At 37.4% G+C, this 7,371-nt stretch overlaps 1 long non-coding RNA gene across 1 annotated transcript in view; it reads left to right on the top strand.

The window, feature by feature from the left end:
• The first annotated feature begins 1,692 nt into the window (after positions 1-1,692).
• Positions 1,693-7,371, top strand: part of LOC111260593 (uncharacterized) — an 11,152-nt gene continuing 5,473 nt past the window's right edge. Inside the window, exon 1 of the long non-coding RNA XR_002680427.1 lies at positions 1,693-1,760. This is a non-coding gene — a long non-coding RNA (uncharacterized LOC111260593). The remainder of the gene's footprint in view (positions 1,761-7,371) is intronic.

Here is a 7,371-nt window from a genome sequence, read left to right as displayed (position 1 = left end):
CTGTAGCAGCATCGTTCAGGGTTGAGCAATACTGTGAGTACTAAATGTCTTTCAAGAAGAGCTTAAAATTAATGCACTCAATACACGAAAGCATATTCATGAATGAAAATGTAATAAAAATATAGTGTACTTAAGAGTAAAGGAGTCACCTAACTTGGCAGTAATATCATGTTCAAATCTGTTTAAATACATAACGAAGACGTCATGAAATATATTGTTCGAATAAGAAGCGCTGAAGACTCTTAGATGACCCGAACGCGGTGCGGAAAGATGGTTTTAGTGGCTTACGTTTCTTCATTCCACTACGATGTGTAGGCAGCTCGTTCATGAGCTTTTTTTCACTATTCAAGTGTTCTTCTTGAATACCAACGTACATATTATCTGCTCTTCTTACGAAAATAAAAGAAACTCCGAGAATTAAATCAAGAAATTGAACTAGCTCGAGAATTCTCAGAAAATTTATACGTGATAGCTTACCGAGTAACACTTGTGAAATTGGTCGCCCCCAAATTGAGACCTGTTGCGTTGCTTTTTTAAATTCTTTTGCGTGGTTCTATATTTTTTATTTCGACTAGCCAGTGTTTCGAAAATGTATAAAGGTGCTTTTGCTGCGACTGGATTATTATTATTATTATTATTACAATTATATTACATCAGGAGGCACATTAAATTTGTATTCAAACTCGGTCTCGGTTGGAAGCTGAGCCCTCTGAGCAAGTACAGTTTTGTCACACTTCATAATTAACCCATATCTTCTATGGCAATGACTTATCACTTTGACGTTCATGTTTTGCAAATAGCCCCCATGGCGTAGAATAGTTTAATTTTGGTAACACTGATTTTACATAAGCAGCGTAAAATCAAGTAGTTCTATGCGGTTTAGAAAAGTGAAATTATATTTCATAATTCTGAGTCACAAGCCCATATGCAGAGCGCTCAAAAAGCTACTAGAAGTTACGTAAGTCGCTATAAAGGTGCCATGCAAGGTTTAAAAAATAAACGTCCTACGACTACCTCAGCGCCTGCAAAATTTGAAAAATGTCTCCGGAAAGGAAAAAAGTAATCTGGTTAGCTTTCCTTTAAACGTTTCCTGTAGTAGCTGTTTCGCGTATTACTTCTTTATTATCTGGCATAGCGTTGCCAAGCCTTGTTGACACCCTGTCTATTTCTAGAAAATGTAACGTGTCGTCTCACAAAGTATTTAAAACGTGTTTTGCAAGCGAGCGGCGCCAACTGAGTCATCTGCGTTAAATGGGTAATTAAATCCTCTTCTAAAGTCATGCAAAATTTTTAAAAGAACATAGAACATATGCAATTTAGTACTTTAAAATATTTTCCTGTTAGTGAGCATAGATAAAATCATGTAATTACCTGTACACCGCTTAGATGTCACATTGGCCACGTACTAACATAATTACTGATTCTCCTCGATCAAAGGCAGAGAGAAACTGTGCAGCTTTCACAAATGTGTACTGCTTTAATTTAAGCTAAGTGTCAGTCTAGCCGTATTCTAATTGCATAATAGATAGCAATTATGCTCATTGTGTACCATTTTAGGCCCACATTTGCCGTCCAAATGAATACTGACTTGTGAAACTCTTTTAAACAAATAGTACAATTCAGCTAAAAAATCTTTCTCTAAAGAAGATCGTACGCCCGCGTGAAAGATAAAAGCAAGGCTGGTGTTACGTCGTTCTTTACTTGCGAATGTTCCGCCTAGTGGTCCAACCATCTCTATGCTGCCGTCGGCTACGGAACGTGTAAGTTAGTACATGCAACATACTCGTATGAGTCGTCTCCATCTGACGCCACCCTTGAGTGGCAGATCAACAATATGGCTCCAAGTCACGCACTGCTACGACTAGCCATCTTGTTTCATGCTTTTCGTTTCCTTGCCAGCCTAGCAAGCTGTGTATCATCTACTCTGCCTGCACACTTTTTTTATTCGAGACGATCGTCTTCATCAACTCTGTATACAAAAATGAACGTGCATGTATCGTGTATTCTTTTTTGCTTTAAATGTATGCCACTTTGTTCGACTGCCGCTTAATCGCTGCATAGATTATTCGCTTATATAAGTTTGATATTCACAATTACGGTCTTCAGTCGATTTGAGATTTTAATGTAAATAATATCGGAAACTGGCAACCCGTCGTCATCGTATTTCATTCATTTAATCGTAGCATGAACTCAGGAGATAAATTATATAGCATATATACTATATATATAAAAAATAGCGAGACTTTCATTGAAGCACTAGCTCGTATCGTAGTTTCATCGTATTTCAATGTCCTAATACAGCCACTATACAGAAGCTAGCTGGAAAGAAACATGTGCATGATAAAGTCTACTCAAAGCGCTAATCATGCGAGAGTACAAATAGTCAATGAAAGAAACGAATGTTGCAGATGAGCTAAAGCAATTGATTGAGCAGTGAGCTTACAACAATTAACTTAAAAGACAATTTTAAATGCTCGTACTCAACAAATGGGCACAAGCTGAAGATGGAGTACAGTTTTGCGCTCTAACGGAAAACCCACTCATTCGGTTTTACAGCTGGACTTCTGCGCTTCGATTATGAATGGGTTTATCGAATTCTAGGCTATTGTCTATTTAATGCCAAGATATACGAGGCCACTGAGAAGCACAGGTGAAGCAGACAGTGAGCTATTTCATAAGATCTGTGCGTCAGACCATGTACAGACAGGCTATACATGCGCCCTAACGGCAATGTTTCACGTGTTTTTCGAAACATTTAATTTATAGTATACAGACATCGATATGCATGCTAAATATCTTTTGTATTTTATAGTCGTTCCTACGGTCGAGAGCGAACGAACAGTTTCTATTATTTCCGATTGAAACCATCTTGAACTATCATTGTAATTATTATTAGAAATAGGTTCTGCTTTCCGTTTAAGACCTATCTGTTCAGCGGTGAATACATATAATTGGCAAACAAATTATTAGGTCGTCGTAAGTTATTAAGCAAATCAAAACCTTGAATAATTTTTAACCTACATAAAGTAGAAAACGATTAGTATAATTCTCTTAATCACTGAAACTAACGCGCTAAAGGTCTTCAACAGCTCTCTGATTTGCAATGCCGTGTGTAGTTTCGCTCTCAATGGCTCGTTCAAGAGGATATGCTATGTCACTTATCGCTCTTTTTAAAACGTGCCAGCACCCGAAATCAATTTGGAATCAACTAAACGAATGACATGGAAGTCAAAACCATTGCTTGATTCCGTTTCCTTCAATCTAAGCTGTGATTGAACTGTGCAAATAGGGTCGTGCGTCGTTATTGGGTAGCCTCACTGTATGCGATCGATCGTCTTGGAAAAAGAACAAAACTCTGCTGTCCATTTACGGATTAGACTCTACTTCAGAGATGGTCAAAGCCCCTTGCTTTATGGGTTGTGGCTTTCAAGCTCTCAGGTATGGACAACATAAGCCAAAACGCTATCGAGTCTTTTTTAATCTACTAGTTAAACGGTGACATCATTGTTTATTCCCTGGCGTTTTTCATATACACCAAATAGTTTTTAGAGAGCAACATTATGAGTAAAAAATTTAACTCTCCTCCTCAAAAATGTGTCTCGTTATTCGATTTGTAATGCCTTACTAACAAGCGTGTTGGCCAACTAAAGGCACTTCGATACTGATACCGCGCATAAGCAATCTGTAATACCGACTGAAGCTGTTGCTGAAGATGATAATTATTTAGTTAGTATACGTTACGTAGTTACGACTTCGGAGAGTCAACAGTGTAATACCAGCCGCACAGAATCAATTGTCTAGCGATGAATATCGCTCTAGTTCGCCGCTCAAATCAAATAAGGCGCTTCGTTCAGAAGAAATGTTTACTTTAGTAGACTTTTAGTAGTAGTAGCGAGCATGCTTTAGGGTTAGGCCAAAATTTCGTATTAAAAATATGAAATGTTTGAGAAGCGTCGCGCCCAGTGACCTGTATATACTCAGTGGATAGCGATAAAGGTTCACACAGGAAGGTTTCAACTCGCTTCAATTACCTGAACTCACGCTATAACAACAGATTACTCTGTTCTCGCAAACCTATGCAATTTTGTACTCATATAATTTTTCGATCTGTCTGAACACTGAAAAATAGTATACAAGCCCTAGTGAATAAATTTACATTAATAGAACCTGTTATTTATTGTACCGACTTAATAGATTTGTAAATTTCTGATTTTCAAAGCTGCTTTTACCATATTGCACGATTTCTGCTATATCAAAGCCTAACTTGAGGAACGTTAATATAACCACGCATTTCGCGACCGATATCGTCGTACTATATACTGGGTACAAATCTGAAATGTTTTGAACCGTTTTTTGCATCTTGTGCAGATAATCTTTGCTTTATACTTATTTATTTATCACTAGCCCGTCTGAAATAGTATGTTTAATGGTCAAGTCCACGCATATAGATGCTTAGGCCCACACAACCATGAACAAGCCCACAAACTATAAACTCAAACAGCTAACCAGTCAACAACGTACATGTATTTAACAAAACATTATATGATATTTTATAATACTTATTTTTAACTGTTAACTGTAAGACCACACAAACACAAGAAGTGAATCATGTGTAAAATTATCTAGCGTTAAGATAGGCTGCATGTAAGCAAAGTTTCATATAAGCAATTAGTGATACAGGATAGGATGTAATGCTGGAATCAAGGGTGGGTATAAAAGAGTAGGTAAAAGAAGGGAGTACATATCTTTAAATGTAGTGTCTTCAATAATGTCAAATACTTTCACTAATTATAACTATAGTTAGATTGCTCTTTGCAGCAGGAAATGACAGCACATCGCGCAGACCTTTTTGTTATTATTTGGGAATACTTTGACGACATGGTGAATTGTCATGTTGACGTACTGCAATAGCTAACTGTTGTCCTAGTAAATAAGCTAATTGTTATTGGAGGATCTTAGGTCCGGAGGTTACTTTCTCGTGATTGACTTTTGATATCAATGAAGAACATGATTCAATTATGTACAGCAATGATAAAATATTTTTTTTTTTTTATACATTTTATATATTTTGGGCCTATTAGATCACTCAAGCATTACTGTATAACGGACCCCAAAAGTTTTATTGCATGTTGATGTATGCAACAGTGACCATATCAATAATCATTTTGTCAACGATTTATTCCATGTCGTGAAAATAGCTCGCACCAAGGTTTGGATACTTTATTTTTAAAGTCAAACGCTTTTGCTGCGGTTTCAATATTATAGATCCAAACTCAGTGATGATAGTTAAATATACAAATCGCGTTTAATTATACATTTCCATAAAACGAAATTTCAAAGCATCCCGTGAAGTTTTATGAAGACGTTTCGCATTTGAAGCATTGCCGCTGTAACCTGTGGAGCGGTGTAGTTTTACTATATTAAAGATTAGGGGCTTCGTCAAAGTATATATATATCTTGAAAGAAAATTAATGTCTCTCGTGTACAAACTTTATCTAAATGAGAAGAGATATTTGGGTGGAATGCTTTGCATGTGCCGACAAATATTCGGTATTATTATTACTTGCTTTCGCGATGACTTTGATTCGATGCCAAGATCACTTACAGCTAATTTAAAAACCTTCTACAAATTCACAAATAACTGTTTAACCGCAAATAGCCATGGGTATAATGATCTTTGCACACGTAGAGTTCAAACGAGCCATGTCAGAACAGATCAGAATTTTGGGCTAGCTAAAGGTCAAAGGTTCGAAAAAGTTTAAGAGTTAAAAATGAGAACATTTTAATCAGACGAAACGTTGGGGTTTATTTTGACTGCTTAATTGAGTTTGGCTACTCTTTTCTCCTAAAATTCCTAGATTAGTACACAACGCATTTTAAGCATTGCCTATGAAGACTTGCAACAAGATAGATTGTTAGCTCAACTAAAAGAGCTTATAGCTGCAGGTAGGAGCTCTTTTAGCGTGAGGTGTTAAAAAACAGCTGGTCCTCGCTCATATGTTGAATATGAGCCCTCTCTTTTGGCCATGCAGAGTGCATGGTTTTGTTCCAGTGAAAACTATTTTTTGTGGTACTAAGCGCTTTTTGGTAGCGAGAATGAGAAAATAATTTTACGTTAATGTATAACGCTTGAGCATTGAAAAAAAGTATAAAAACGTAGCAATAAACAAAAATCGTTGCTACTTTTTGAACAATCATGTAATTGATACAAAAACTTTATTGAAAAGTTAAAACCCTACGTCTTTCACCTTTAGGTTTAAGTGAGTTATAACTAAAGTGGTTACAAAAATGAATATATTTAATCGTTGTGGCGACCAGCAAAGGCTTTCGTGTCTTTTGGGCAATATGTTCACCAAATTATAGTTTACTTGGTGTCATGTTTGTTCCTGAGTGAATAGAAGAATTGGCCTGCTTTATGACGCCCAAGAGAGTTCGCGGCAGCTAACAGATCCCCGCTACGGAATTTCAATGCGTCTTTTGCATATTCGCTTCGAGTCCGGGTTCGTCGGCATATTTATTGAGGTCGCCCATTCTTGCTAAGGAACTTATATTATTGACTTGAGTTACCCTTGGGGTTTGTCTAACGGAATCGAGCCCTACCGCCCAGAAACACTTCGTTTACCCAAAGAATGTCTCCAAGCGGTCCACGTTTTTTTCTTAGAGAGTTTGAGTAATTCAATTTTTCTACAACCAGAATTAGTGGAGTATAATGTCTGTTCTATATAAACTGAGTTTAGGGTCAGTCCCACTCGAACTAACTTCCGTTTCTTCCCATTGAATTAGTTTAATGGTTGGACTAGTTTTACCATCCATCTCTCTCTAATTCCTTTTTCCAAGTTTACACTGATCTTCATTTAATAGTACTATAGGCTGATAAGAGGAAGTCGTTAACTTCATCGGACCAGGAAGTCAGTCTGGTTAAGTTCTCCTCTTCCCCAGGTGAGCCAGTTCCCTCTACAGGGCCTATCTCACTTGCGTGGCTACTGCACCTGACCACAAAGCATCGTGTGTCCCGTCCCTAATATGACTTAAAAGTAACCTGAGGGGTCGCTCCTTTTCCTTTAAGACCTCTTTTGAAAGTTCTTCCGCGATGCTGATTCGACAAGGTAATAAAGGATTTTAACACCTTGATTCTATTTTTTAGGGACAACCTTATTGCTGCTGTCATGCGTTGCTCTCTGACATAGGTGTGCACCGAACACATTGCCAGTATATGGTAAGCCCAATCTTGTTGTCCCGCTTTGCACAAGAAGCAGCTATCCGGGAGGCTCTATCAATTCCTCTAAGATAGCCTTGAAAATCACCGTGACACATAAGCAGTGGTGTAAAATAGTAGGTAAACTCTGTATTGGCGCATTAATTGTTTCTCAA

The sequence above is a fragment of the Varroa jacobsoni genome, unplaced genomic scaffold, assembly GCF_002532875.2.
Source record: "Varroa jacobsoni isolate VJ856 unplaced genomic scaffold, vjacob_1.0 scaffold_456, whole genome shotgun sequence".
Taxonomy (NCBI): Eukaryota; Metazoa; Arthropoda; class Arachnida; order Mesostigmata; family Varroidae; genus Varroa; species Varroa jacobsoni.
The sequence above is the reverse complement of the archived record's forward strand: the minus strand, read 5'-3'. Positions and strand labels throughout refer to the sequence as shown.